The following is a 14,444-nucleotide window of genomic DNA, read 5'->3' on the forward strand; positions in this document are numbered from 1 at the left end:
TTGTGAAAATTTATGTAGTTAATTAATATTTATAGGTGTTGACTTTGGGGTCTTGCTTTGAAAGTATTTTTCACATCAAGATTAATTTTAAATAGTGCTTTCTCCTAATCATAAGTGGTTTCAGTTTTCACATTCAAACCTTTGATTATTTTAGAATTCATTTTGATATTAGATGTGAGAGATGGATTGAACTGAATTTTTTTTTTGCATGTCTATCTTCGAGTGCTAATACTACTATAAATGATTCATTTTTTATATTTTTATATGTAAATTCCCATGTGTATTTCAATTTCTACTGGATATTCTCTTCTGCTACAGAAATCTTTCTGTCTACATATTTTTTTAAGCATGATGTAAAAAAAGTAAATTCTTGTTCTAGTGCCATTTAAGTTCCCCAAGGTTGAGGCGTCAGTCATCAGCTGGTTGCTCATTCCCTTGGCTCTTATGTAGAATATGAGGAACACTGTAGGAACCTGTAGCATTGAAAATTCCCTAAAGACAATCCCCTCTTCTGGGAATTTGATGCTTCTGACCATATTCCTGGTGAGCTAAGACTGCAATCTGTTAGAGAGATCTGTTAGTGAGGACAATTACTGGACACCTTGCACATTTGAAAACAGGAAAGATTCCCTCTGAAGAAACAGGTGGACAGTCAGCTTAGGATATTTGTGGGGTGCTTTGAAGGAAATAAATGGAAACCATCACTATTTTTGTCAATATGGTTACATAGATACAAAATTACAGTTTGGGCTGGTGACATACCCACACATAGGCAGAGGATATCTCAGGTAGTCTCTAAGTATCCCTGTCACAGAAACCATGAAAGCTTTAGAACCATTCTTGGAGTGAAAAATTAGCTGGGACATAAGGGTTGGTGAGTACTCAGCAACAAGAAAGGGAATTGTGCTAAAAATAGCAGTGGATCACATTGACCCCACTTCCAATAAATAAAAATATGGGAAGGGGATAGAGAGAATTTTCCCAGGGATTCTGCTGCAGAGCATGAGCCAGATGATCAGAGGAGCCTGGCACACTCAGCAGCCACAGAGTAGCCTGGCCTCCAGACTGACTGGCATAGTGGAGAAACCACCTTGAAATGGGAAAAGCAGAATTTTCACTCTTAAAAGAGATTCTTGAGAGGAAAAATGGCAGCAGAGTGAATGGAAGCTACACAGACTTTCTCCCAGGACCAATCTGTAATTCCAAGTAAAATAAAGACAAATCATTGGGAAAACACAACTAAAAAGTAACTGGAGAAGACCCACATAACCTGGGACAGAAAGAGGATACCAAATCGAACCTAGCAGGAAAGGCAGGAACTGGCAGGAACTGGGAGCCCATAGACAGCAGCTGAGAGCAGTTTTAGCTGTGAGTAGTTCCCGCTGAGTTAAGTGGGAGTTTTAAAAAGCACCAAATCAGCAACAGCCACTCACCTTGGGTTCTGGCACAGGGATTGTGGACAGGACTGGAACAGTATGGAGAGAGTCTAGGGCTCCTGGCTCAAGAAAAAGCAGGAGGAAAGGACACCAGGAGTTTTGTGCTGAATCATTCCCTCATAGATAGTAGCTATCTTACTCAAAAAGCCCCTTCCTAGAGCCCTGGGGAGAGGAAATGTTCTGGGTCCATCCTTCAGGAATTCAACACCAGGCTAGGCCAGAGAAATGCAAATTAAGCCTTATTAACTTATAGAGTATGACAGCAAGCAGGTGCCCCACCCCCTGGAAATTATCTTATACCTGAGGGAATTTTTATTCATCTGAGGGCTACAAGTCCAGACTCATCAAGTAACTAAGATGAATAGCCTCCAGACAAAAGCTAGAGGATACTAAACCTTTGCTCATCTTGCATATCTACCCAGAAAAGTAAGACAAAGCAGTGGTGTTTAATTTGAGTCCTCACACATGCATCCAAACCCAGTAGAGGGAGCCACAACCAGTGGAACACCAATACCCATAGGGAAAATTTGGCAGGCTCCAAAACCAAATGAGATAGCCAAAATGGTGAAAGAAAGAAACAATCCCAAATGAAAGAACAAGAGAATTCTACAGGAGAAGAGATAACTGGAGAGGAAGTAAGCAAGGTATCACAGGTACACTTAAGAGTAATAATTATGAGGAAGATAAACAGCATGAGTATTGACAATGAAAAATGACATAGCAGAAATAAAGGACACATTGGAGCCCTAGCTGGTTTGGCTCAGCAGTAGGAGGATCAGCCCACGGACTAGAGTTCCAGGTTTAGTTCCCGCTAAGGGCACGTACCTCAGTTGCAGTTTGTCCCCAGCCCTGGTTGGGGTTGCATGGGTGGTAACCACTCAATGTGTCTCTCTCACATCGATGTTTCTCTCGTTCTCTTTGTCCCTCTCTCCCTCCCACTCTATCTGAAGATAAATGGAAAAATTTCCTCGAGTGAGGATGAAAAAAAAAACATTGGAACGAATAACCAACACAGTAGAGGAAGCCAAGGATCTTATCAGTGAATTAGAAGACAGGGTAAAAAATAACTCACCCAATAAGAGAACCAAAAAGAGAAAGCAATTAAAAAGCAGGTAGGCAGCCTAACAGACCTGTGGGACAATATAAAACATAACAACATACACATCATAGGAGTGCCAAAAGAAGAAGAAAATGAGTAAGGGTTAGAGAATATATTTGAAGAAATAGTGACAGAAAATTTCTGTAACTTGGTGAAAAAAAAATGGCATACAAGTCGAAGAAGCATAGAGAGTCCCAGGTAAGAAGAACCAAAACAGGCCCGCTCCAAGACACATTATAATTAAAATGACAAAAATTAAAGACAAAGAGAGAATCCTAAAGGCAGCAAGAGATAAGCAACAGATTAGCTACAAAAGAACCTCCATAAGGCTATCAGCTGACTTCTCAACAGAAACACAACAGACCAGAAGGGAATGCCATGAAGTAATCAAGGTAATAAAAACAAGGATCTGAATCTAACACTACTCTATCCAGCAAGGCTATCATTCAAAATAGAAGGTGAAATAAAGAGCTTCCCAGACAAAAAAAAAAAAAAAAAGGCTAAGGGGAATATGTTAGCACCAAACCAGCACTCCAAGAAATGTTAAAATTGATCTCCCATTTGACCCAGTGATCCCACTTCTAGGAATATACCCTACGAAGCATAAAACACCAATCAGAAAGAATATATGTACCCCCATCTTTGTAGCAGCACTATTTACAATTGCTAAGATCTGGAAACAGCCCAAGTGCCCATCAGTAGACGAATGGATTAAAAAGCTGTGGTACATATACACAATGGAGTACTACGCAGCGGTAAGAAAGAAAGATCTCTTATCCTTTGAGACTACATGGAGGGACCTGGAAAGTATCATCCTAAGTGAAACAAGCCAAACAGAGAAAGACAAATTTCATATGATCTCACTGATTTGTGGAATATAATGAACATAACAGTTTGAGGACAATCCCCTAAGGAGTGGGGAGGTGAGAGAGGGATGAACCACAGAACTTATATGCATGTATGCATGAACAGTGGACATGGACAACAATCTGGGGAAGGGGCAGGGAGGGAAGGGGGAGGGGGGAATCAGTGGGGGAAAAAAGGAGAATCATTTGTAACAAAAATTAATCAATAAAAAAAAAAAAGGACTGCTGTAGTAAACAGAAGGAACAGGAAGAGAAACATAACCATAATAAATAAAAATGGCAATAAAAGTACATATCATAATAATCTTAAATGTAAATAGATTAAACACTCCAATCAAAACACACAGAGCAGCTGATGGATAAGAAAGCATGACTCATATATATGTTGTTTTCAAAAGACCCATCTCAAAACAAAAGACTCACAAAGGTTGAAAGTGAAGGAATAAAAAAAAAATTCCAAGCAAACGGAAAGAAAAAAAAGCTGGTGTAGCAATACTCATATCTGATAAAATGACTTCAAAATGAATACTATAACAAGACAAAGAAGGCCATTACATAATATTGAAAAGATCTATCCAATAGGAGGATATAACCTTGGTAAACATATATACACCCAACATAGAGCACCAAATCACATTTAAAAAAACTTCTGGAAAATGACGGCACACAGGACCAGAGGGAGGGTGAGTGTGTGAGAGAGTGAGCTAGTGTGTGAGAGACTGTGAGTGGACTTGAAGGTGGACAATCAAACCCGAGCAGTGCAGAGCTGTGGAGCAGAAAGTTCCTCTGCTGTGGACAAGAGTAGGTGGCTACTCCAGTACACGACTCTTCAAGGAGCTTCTCCCTGCACCACAGGGAGGTCCCACCATTTTGGAAGATCTTGGGTTTTCCCTGGAAGGAGGCAGTGGGAGTGGCTAGGGCCCACCAACATTAGCCCACCAGCGCACCTGACACCATCGGACCAGTGGACACTCTGTATCTACACAGACCAGTGCACAGTAGTGGAGCTCCCAAGGTGCAGGTCGCTGAAACTGTGAACAGCCAGGAGCCAAGCACCATCCCCCATAGTAGCAGCCCAATCAGAGTCTATATATACCCCTAGCAACAGAGGTGGGGGAGCAGACATACATGCCCAGGCAACAGAAGCACAGACCAGCAGCTGAGACCCATCCCCAAAAACTACATCAAAAGCTGAGCAGAAGTTGAGCCCCATGGGACGACAGCACTCCCCAGTCATCAGTGGTGGGACCTGGGGCTCCACGGAAGCCAGAGCACTCCAGCAACTCACAAGTGCAGTGGAAAGCCTGAGCCCAAGAGGGACAGGTGCAATCCTGCTGCCTGCCCACGGGACCTGCAGGGTGTGGGAGCACCAGAAAGGCCTGTGCTACCCAGCAGGAACTGTGCAATCCAGGTACCTGCAGGACATGCGGGTTGCTGAAGCATCAGAGAGGACTGTGCAACCCAGCAGGGACTCTGTATTCCAGTTACCCACGGGACCTGGAGGGTGCTGAAGCACTAGCGAGGCCTGTGCGACACAGCAGCCCATAACATAGGCATAGAGCCTGCTCCCCAAATAGACTGTACCATCCAGTTACCCACAGGACCTGCAGAGTGCGGGGATACCAGAGAGGCCTGTGTGACCCATCTAAGCACAAGACAGGCATAGAGGATGTGAAAATGGAGGCAAAGTGAATGGAAGCTACACAAATGATTTTCCAGGACCAAAAGGGACTTACAACTAAAATAGAGACAAATCCTCAGAAAAAAGCAGCAGCAAAGCAGCAGGACAGGACCATATAACCAGGGACACTGGTAGGATCTACGAAGGCACAAGAGGGTGGCGGGCTGGGGGCCCATAGACAGCAGCAGTCTTAGCTGTGTGCAGTGCCCTTGGGGAATAGAGACCAAGTCAGCTCCACAGCACAGAGAGCCAGGACAGAGCACTAAAATAGCCACAGCCACTCACCTGGAGGCTACAGCAAAGGGAGGGCAAACTAGGCTGGACCTCTATGGGAACACGTGGAATTTGGAGGGCACTCAGAGTTTTTGCTGAGTTGCAACCAAAAAGGATGATGGCCAGTGTGCTCCTTCCCAGAGCTGTGGGCAAAAGCAGCAGCTACCCACCCACCCCCGCTTGAAATTCAGCCTTTCCCAGGTGAGGCAAAGAAATGCAAATTGAGGATCATTAATACCCAGCATCTATCCCACCCTCTGGAAATACTCTTATGCAGAACATTAGAGCTACATTCCAAGGCACTGATTAACAGAGACTACTAGCCACCAGGAAAAGCTAGAGGATAACTGAACCTTTCTGGCCTTGCAAATCTACCCAGGAAAGTAAGACTTGACAGTGGTGTTGAATGTGGAACCACCCAGGTTCATCCAAACCAAGTAGAGAGAGCCACAAACAGCAGAACACCAACACCCATAGGGAAAATTTGGCAGGCTCCAAAACTCACTGAGATAGCCAAAATGGTGAAAGAAAGAAACAATCCCAAATGAAAGAACAAGAGAACTCTATCAAAGGTGAGATCAATAAAATGCAGCTAAGCACATTATCAGAGGTACAGTTGAGAGCCATGATCCTGAGGAAGCTCAAAAGCATGAGTAAGGACATCAGCACCATGAGTAAAGATATACAAACATTGAAAAACAACCAAGTGGAAATGAAGAATGACATATCAGAAATTAAGAACACATTGGAAGGACTAAACAGCAGAGTAGAGGAAGCTGAGGACCAGATCAGTAAATTAGAAGACAGGGTACAAAAAACTGGAAACGTATTAACAATTGCAGCATAGGAGTCCCTGAAGAGGAAGAAAATGAACAATAGATAGAGAATATATTTGAAACAATAGTGACAGAAAACTTCCCTAATTTGGTGAAGGAAGAAGGAATTCAAGTTCAAGAAGCACAGAGAGCCCCAAGTAATAAGAACCCAAACAGGCCCACACCAAGACACACAGTAATTAAAATGTCAAAAATTAAAGACAAAGAGAGAATCCTAAAGGCAGCAAGAGATAAGCAACAGGATACCTACAAAGAAAACCCCACAAGTCTCTCAGCTGACTTCTCAACAGAAACACTACAGGCCAGAAGGGACTGGCATGATGTAATCAAGGTCATGAAAAACAAGGATCTGAATCCAAGACTACTCTATCCAGCAAGGCTATCATTCAAGAATAGAAGGTCAAATGAAAAGCTTTCCAGACCAAAAAAAAAAAAAAAAAGGTTAAGGGAATATGTTAACACCAAACCAGCACTGCAAGATATGCTAAAAGGACTACTGTAAATAGTAGAAGGAATAGGAAAAAAAATATTACCACACTAAAAAAAATGGCAATATGATAAATACATATCAAGTATCACATTAAATGTGAATGGTTTGAATGCTCTGATAAAAAGACACAGAGTAGCTGATTGGATAAGAAAGCATGACTCACATATATGTTGTTTACAAGAGACCTACCTCACAACAAAAGACTCACATAGGTTGAAAGTGAAAGGATAGAAAAAAATCTTTCAAGTGAATGGAAAAAATAAATAAATAAAAAGCCAGGGTAGAAATACTCATATCTGATAAAGTAGATTTCAAATGAAGGCCATAACTAGAGACAAAGAAGGCCATTACATAATATTGAAAGGATCTATCCAACAGGAAGTATAACCTTGGTAAACAAATATGCACCCAATATAGAATCACCTAAATATATGAAAAATCTTCTGGAGGATTTTAAAGGAGAAATCACCAGCAATACAATCATAGCAGGGGACTTCAATACCTTACTGACATCACTGGATAGATGTAGACACAAAATTAACAAGGTAACATAGACTGTAAATGAAGCGCTAGGTCAAATGGATTTAATAGAGATCTACAGAGAATTACACCTCAAACTGCAGACTTCACATAATTCTGAAGTGCACATTGGACATTCTCAAAGACAGACCATCTGTTAGGGCAAAACTAAGTCTCTACATATTCAAGAAGATTGAAATTATATTAAGAATCTTCTCAGATCACAATGGTATGAAACCAGAAATCAATTGCAACCAAAACATGCAAAGACATTTGAAAATGTAAAGGCTAAATAGCATGCTGTTTAAGAATAAATGAAGTACCATGGAGAACAAGGAAGAAATTAAAACCTTCCTGGAAACCAGTGAAAATGAATACACAACAACACAAAATTTATGGCATGCAGTGAAAGCAGTTCTGAGAGGGAAGTTCATAACACTACAGGCCGACCTCAAGAAGCATGAAAAATTTCTAATAGACTATCTAACCTCACAACTTAAAGAACTAGAAAGCAAACAAAGAGAAAATCCCACAGCAAGTAGAAAAGTAGAAGGAAAGAAATAGTAAAGATCAGAGCAGAAATAAATCACATGGAGACAAAAAAAAAAAAAAAAAAAAAAGCCCTGGCCAGTTTGGCTCAGCGGTTGGAGCGTCGGCCTGTGGTACAGAGAGACCTGGGTTTGGTTCCCGCTAAGGGCACATACCTCAGTTGCAGTTTGTCCCCGGCCCTGGTTGGTCATGTGGGTGGCAGCCACTTGATGTGTCCCCTCACATCGAAGTTTCTCTCTCTCTCTCTTCCTCTCTCTCCATTCCACTGTATCTGAACAAAAAATGGAAAAATGTCCTCGGGTGAGGATAAAAAAAAAAAAATTCAAAAGATCAATGAAACAAAAGTTGGTTCTTTGAAAAGATAAACAGGTTGGTGAACCCTTAGCTAGACTCACCAAGAAAGAAAGAGAGAGAATCCAAATACAGAAAATCAGAAGTGAAAGAGGAGAAATTATAATTGACACCACACAGATACAAACGATTGTTAACAAATATTATGAACAATTATATGGCAACAAATTTGACAATCTAAGTGAAATGGACAAATTTCTAGAAACACATAGTGCCCCAAAACTGAACCGGGAAGAGATAGAAAACTTGAACAGACCAATAATAACAAAGGAACGTGAAGATTTTTTTTTTTTCTTCAGATAGAGTGAAAGGGGAAGAGAAGAAGTGAGAGAGAAAAATCAATGTGAAAAGGACACATTGAGTGGCTGCCAACCGCACAACGCACCGAGAGCCGGGGACAAACTGTAACCAAGGTAGGTGCCCTTAGTGGGAACCAAACCGGGGTATCTTGGGACTGCAGGGCCAGGGCAAAAATGAAGATTTAATCAAGACTCTCCAAGCAAACAAAAGCCCAGGCCCAGATGCATTCATGGGAGAATTTTACTGAATATTCATAGAAGAACTAATATCCATTCTCCTAAAACTATTTCAAAAAATTCAAGATGAAGGAAGACTTCCAAACTTGTTGCATAAGGCCAGCATAATTCTAATTCCAAAACCAGAAAAAGACACTACAAAGAAAACTACAGGCCAATATCACTGATGAACTTAGATGCCAAAATCCTGAACAAAATACTAGCAAATCAAATCCAGCAATACATCAAAAAAATTATTCACCATGACAAAGTAGGATTCATCTCAGAGATGCAAGGCTGGTACAATTTTCACAAATCAATAAATGTGAAACACCACATAAACAAAATGAAAGATAAAAATCATATGATCATATCAATAGTTGCTGAAAAAGCCTTTGACAAAATCCAGCACTCAATTCTGATAAAAATGCTCAGCAATGAGGGAATAGACAAATCATATCTTGACATAATAAAGGCCATATATAAAAGACCTACAGCCAACATCATACTCAATGGGCAAAAACTAAAAGCATTTTCCTTAAGAACAGAAACAAGACAGGGATGATCACTTTCACCACTCTTATTTAGCATAGTACAGGAAGTCTTACCACAGCAATCAGACAGAAGAAAAAATAAAAGGGATATAAAATGGAGAGGAGGAAGTGAAACTGTCATTATTTGCATTTAACATGATACTATATGTAGAAAACTCCAAAGACTCCATCAAAAATTTACTACACTTAATAAATGAATTTGGCAAAGTAGCAAGATACAAAATTAACGTCGAGAAATCAATGTCATTCTTTTACACCAATGATAGACTCACAGAAAGAGAAACTAAAAACAATCGCATTTACCATCATGGCAAAAAAATTAAGATACCTAGGAATAAAATTAACCAAAAAGATAAAGGACCTATTTGCAAACAACAGGTAATTGAAAAAAAAAAAAAAATAGAGGAAGATATATAAAAGTGGAAGCACATACCTTGTTCATGGATTGGAAGAATTAACATCATTAAAATGTCCATAACCCAAAGCAATCTATACATTCAATGCAATCCCCATCAAAATACAAATGACATACTTTATAGAATTAGAACAAATACTTCAAAAGTTCATATGGAACCAAAAATGATCCCGAATAGCCACAGCAATCTTGAAAGAGAAGAACAACAATGGAGGGATCATATTACCAGATTTCAGGTTATACCACAAAGCTACTGTAATCAAAAGAGCCTGGTACTGGCACAAGTATTGGCACATAGATCAATGGAACGGAATAGAGAACACAGAAATGGACCCAAGATAATATGCTCAATTAATATTTGACCAAGGTGGCAAAAGCATACAGTGGAGAAAAGACAGGCTCTTTAATCAATGTTGTTGGGAAAATTAGACAACTACAAGAAAAAAAAATGGAACTAGACCATCGACTTACCCCTACATAAGAATAAACTCAAAATGTATAAAAGACTTAAATGTGACCTATGAATCCATAAAAATCTTAGAAGAAAATGTAGGCAAAAACAGTTTGGACATCATATGCAGAAGAATTTTTACTGATACATCACCTAAGGCAACAAAAACAAGGGAAAAATGAACACATGGACTACATCGAACTCAAAAACTTCTGCACAGCAAATGATGCAAACATCAAAATGAAAAGGTCACACACTATATGGGAGAGCATAATTGCCAATGGTATAACAGATAAGGGGTTAATTTCCAGTATATATAGAGTGCTCACACAACTCAACAAAAGGAAGACAAAGAACCCATTTAAAAAATGGGCAGAGGAACTAAATAAACACCTCTCCAAAGAGAACATACAAATGGTCAAGAGACATATGAAGAAATGCTCAACATCACTAATCATCAGAGAGATTCAAATTAAAACAACAATGAGGTATCACCTCACACCTGTCGGAATGGCTGCCATCAACAAATCATCAAACAAGTGTTGGCGAGGGTGTGGAGAAAAGTGGATTCTAGTTACTATACTGCTGGTGGGAATGCAGATTGGTGCAGCCACTATGGAAAACAATATGGTGTTACCTCCAAAAATTAAAAATTGAACTGCCATTTGCCCCAGTGATCCCACTTCTAGGAATATACCCTAAGAAGCCTGAAACACTGATCAGAAAGAGTATATGTAACCCCATGTTCGTAGCAGCACTATTTACAATAGCTACATTCTGGAAACAGACCAAATGTCCATCAGTAGAGGAATGGATAGAAAAGCTGTGGTACATATACACAATGGAGTACTCTGCAGCTGTAAGAAAGAAAGGTCTCTTACCCTTTGAGATGACATGGAGTGACCTGGAAAGTATTATGCTAAGCAAAACAAGCCAAACAGAGAAAGACAAGTATATGATCTCACTTATTTGTGAAATATAATGAACATAACAGTCTGAGGAATGAGGTAGTCAGAGACATGGAAGTGAGATACAGACTGACAATCCCCAGAAGAGGGGTTGTTGGGGGAGAGATAAACCACAGAACTTATATGCATGTATGCATGAAGAATGGACATGGACAACAAAGCTGGGGACAGGTTGGGGAGGGAGGAGGAGGGGAGAATCAGTGGGGTGAAAAGGAGAAACATCTGTAACAAAAATCAATCAATCAATTAAAAAAAAAAAAAACTTCTGGAGGACACAAAGAAGAAATGAACAACAATAAAATTATAGCAGGGAACTTCAACACCCCACTGACATAAATGGATAAATCCTCTAAACAATAAATTAACAAAGAATCAGAGACTCTAGATCAAGAGTCTAGATGCACTAGATCAAGTTAATTTAATAGATATCTACAGAGAATTACATCCCAAAACTAAAGAATTCACATTCTTCTCAAGGGCACATGGGACATTTTCAAATATAGGCCACATGTTAGGACTCAAACTAAGTCTCTACAAGTTCAAGAAGATTGAAATCATATCAAGCATCTTCTCAGATCACAATGGCATGGAAGTACAAATAAATTACAACAAAAACATTGAAACACATGGAGGCTTAATAGCATGTTCTTAAACAATAAATGGGTTACCAAGGAGATCAAGGAAGTAATTTAAATCTTCCTGGAAACCATTGAAAATTAACACACAACAGCACAAAATGTATGGGAAGTAGTGAAAGCAGTCCTGAGAGGGAAGTTCATAGCAATACAGGTCTAACTGAAGAATCAAAAAACAATTTCTAATTGACTTTCTAGCCCTACAACTTAAAGAACTAGTAAGTAAACAAAAAGAAAACCCAGAGCAAGTAGAAACAAAGAAATAGTGAAGGTCAGAGCAGAAATATATGACATAGAATCTAAAAAAAGCAATTCAAATGATCAATGAAACAAAGAGCTGGTTCTTTCAAAAAATAAACAAGATTAATGACCCTTAGCCAGACTCACCAAGAAACAAAAAGAGAAGACCCAAATAAACAAAATCAGAAACAAAAGAGGAGAATTAACAAGTGACACCACAGAAATACAAACACTTGTTAAAAAATACTATGAATGCCCTGGTCGGTTTGGCTCATGGACCAGAGACACCTGGGTTTGGTTCCCTAAGGGCACATACCTCCATTGCAGTTTGTCCCCGGCCCCAGTTGGGGTAGTGTGGGTGGCAGCCAGTTGATGTGTCTCTCTCACATTGATGTTTTTCATTGATGTTTCTCTCTCTCTCTCTTTCTCCCTTTCTCCCTTGCTCTATCTGAAGATGAATGCAAAAATGTCCTTGGGTGAGGATTAAAAAATAAAAATACCATGAACAATTATACACCAACAAATTGGACAATCTAGGCAAAATGGACCAATTTATAGAATCACACAGTCTCCCAAAACTGAACAGGGAAGAGATAGAAAACTTGAACAGACCCCAATAACAACTAAGGAAATTGAAGATATAATTAAGAAACTCCCCGCAAACAAAAGCCCAGGCCCTGACAGCTTCACAGGGGAGTTTTACCAAACATTCAAAGAAGAACAAACACCCATTCTCTTCAAACTATTCCAAAAAAATTAAGAAGAGGGAAGACTTTAAAACTTATTTTATGAGACCAGCATAATTCTAATTCCAAAACCAGAAAAAGACACTACAAAGAAAGAAAACTACAGGTTAATATCCCTGATGAACACAGATGCCAAAATCCTTAACAAAATATTAGCAAATTGGATCCAGCAACACATTTAAAAAATTATTTACCATGACCAAGTGGGATTCATCCCAGGGATGCATGGCTGATACAATATTCACAAATCAATAAATGTGACACACCACATAAACCAAATGAAAGATAAAACCAGATGGTCATATCAATAGATGCTGAAAAAGCATTTGATAAAATCCAACATCCATTTCTGATAAAAATGCTCAACAATATGGCAATGGAGGGACCATATCTTGACATAATAAAAGCCATATATGGAAAAGCTACAGTCAACATCATACTCAATGGGCAAAAAACAAAAACAGGAACAAGACAGAGATGCCCACTTTCACCACGCTTATTTACCATAGTTCTGAAAGTCTTAGCTACAGCAATTAGACATGGAAAAAATGAGGGATACAAACTGAAAAGAAGAAAGTAAACCTGTCATTATTTGCAGATGACATGATAATGTACATAGAAAACTCTAGAGACTCCATCAAAAATCTACTAGATTTAATAAATAAATTCGGCAATGTAGCAGGAATTCACCCCAGGGTCTTCTGGGAGAGGAGGAGGAGAGTAATAGAAGAGGATAGACACAGTTGTTACTGTTTAATGCACTCACTTAGTTCCCAGCCCTTACAATATTGACTTCCCAAAGTAGCATTTTTCATCTCTGACAACCTTTTACATTGAGCTAATAACTCTTCCTTGAAGAGGTTATATACATTTTGATAAAAGTGTTAGGGGTGTCACTGGGCTGCTGAATATAAGTGGTGTGGAGTAAGACAGAAAACTACAACTCGGAATCTGAAGACACACTTTCCTGGTGTTCTTATGTAGACACATACATGTGGGCACCTCATACACATGTGTGCCTGTTCTCCATTCAGCAGCTTGGATAGTCACTTGGTCCTTGATTTGGGTGTATAATACACAGAAAAAGCTATAAGGACTCTATTACCACCAAATTGTCACTTTGAGGCACACCATTGGTTCAACCGGGCATTAACGGCCCCAATGCAGGTGGAAACCTTTGTTCTCTAGCTTTTTCCATTATATTCCAAAGATCATTATTCTCCAGGGTGAAATAGAGGGAAAGATCACTTTAGAGGACATGGCAAGGACAGAGAACAAAACTGAGGCATGTTGAGTCCCTTTCACTCCAGTCTCCCTAAAAATTTTTGTAGTTCTCAGCAGTATGGTTTTATTTATTTATTTATTGTATTTTTTTTAACCTGATACAAATTAATAAAGGCGTTTGTCACAATGTCTATCTAACATAATACCCAATGCTAATGACCTGACATGCCCTGTGCTTTTCATCTGGCCACACCAAGACAAATGCCCAGGAAATCTATAGTCCATATTTTCGTATACACTTCCATTAGGAATCAACTTTTAGTTTATAGTATTTGTTATATTGGCTTTCATTTCAAATCTTGAGAAGGCTTTTGAGCTTTTCATCAACTACCCTGAAACTGTTAAAAGCAGAGACAATACATGCTCAGGATTCCCACTGTTTTTTCACCTGAGGTCTTGAGTTCACTTTGTGGTTTAATTCTTTTGGGAAGTAAATCAGAACAAGTTGCAGTGACATTTGTATTCATTAGTGTGAGATGAATCATTTATTGAACCACATTCTTTCCTTGAATTCTTAATCAATGAAAAGGGAAACA

Source organism: Molossus molossus, unplaced genomic scaffold (genome assembly GCF_014108415.1).
Source record: "Molossus molossus isolate mMolMol1 unplaced genomic scaffold, mMolMol1.p scaffold_m16_p_6, whole genome shotgun sequence".
Lineage (NCBI taxonomy): Eukaryota > Metazoa > Chordata > Mammalia > Chiroptera > Molossidae > Molossus > Molossus molossus.